This window comes from Sinocyclocheilus rhinocerous, unplaced genomic scaffold (assembly GCF_001515625.1).
Source record: "Sinocyclocheilus rhinocerous isolate Xijiao unplaced genomic scaffold, SAMN03320098_v1.1 C36402948, whole genome shotgun sequence".
NCBI classification, from domain to species: Eukaryota; Metazoa; Chordata; class Actinopteri; order Cypriniformes; family Cyprinidae; genus Sinocyclocheilus; species Sinocyclocheilus rhinocerous.
The window spans coordinates 1-1,092 of NW_015780372.1; the positions used below are offsets into that span (position 1 = coordinate 1).

A 1,092-nucleotide genomic window follows, 5' to 3' on the forward strand; every position below is an offset into this window, starting at 1 on the left:
CTTAAATAATTTTAAGCCTGAAAATATACTTTCTTTGTCCGAGTTCCGCTCCAGCTCGCCGTGTCCGTCTCCAGTCCGTGACGGAATTTTCTTCACCAGAACTGTCGGCGTGCAGCCCGAGTGATTTGAGAGCTCGGAAACGAAGGTCCACTAGGTAGCGCGCACGCGAGCGCTGTCAATTGAGTGTATTTTGAATGGTTTGCGCGTTCAACTGTGCGCTAGACTGAGCGGAACGCGGAAAATGAAGTATACCTGGGTCTTTAACATTCTTAATCCTTTTACGCTCACTTCCAATAAGCACTGTATTCTGACTTTCTCTATCACCTAGCTAACACTGTTTATTTAGTGGTTTCTCAGGAAGAAACGTGAACATACAAACAGCAGTCTCAGAGAGGAAGATGGACACGAGTGTTCAATATGAGATTCATGCTTAAGAGCCATACAGGGCTGCAAATATATACAGTTTATACATGTACATACGAAAAGAATTATATTAACCGATAGCAATAGCAGAACTTAACAGTTAACACAAAAAAAACTACAAGCAAATAAATGTATCCATTCTTCATGTGATAATGTACTCTGTGTGTGTGTAAGTCTACAGATCACAACTGGTCTTTACCAACTACAGCGTGAACAATAGCAGACTAGTTGTTGGTGGTTCCACGGCAACATTTGAACAAAAAATGCACACAAATTGTTCTGAGACTTCGGGAACTGGATAGGTTGACTACATTAAGAAACAATGGTAGATATAAAACAAAAATTTTTTTTTTGGCTGATGTTTTAAAGGTAATTATCTTGCCCCTCTGTTTCAGTAAACAGGGCTGTTCCTGATGCCGCAGCAAAGCACCATGCTGAAGATCATCTCGAAGATCTAGAAAGAAAAAAAAAAAAAGAGTAAAATAAGGGTAAAATGTGATGCAAGCAACATCAGACGCTAATAGAATATAACTTACAGTAACACACAGGCCCCTATACAAACACACTCAGACTCACCATGATGACAGCCACAACCAAGGCAGCAATGCCAATCAAATAGATCTTCTCAGAGAAAAGCTCTTTGATCTTGGAGTGACAGCTCTGAAAAAT

At 40.2% G+C, this 1,092-nt stretch overlaps 1 long non-coding RNA gene across 1 annotated transcript; it reads right to left on the reverse strand.

The window, feature by feature from the left end:
• Positions 1-312: 312 nt before the first annotated feature.
• On the reverse strand, positions 313-1,086 carry LOC107735971 (uncharacterized). Its single transcript, XR_001639557.1, has 2 exons — positions 1,000-1,086; positions 313-877 (listed from the first exon to the last, which is right to left on the reverse strand). It is a non-coding gene; the product is annotated as an uncharacterized LOC107735971 (long non-coding RNA).
• Between the last annotated feature and the right edge of the window lie 6 nt (positions 1,087-1,092).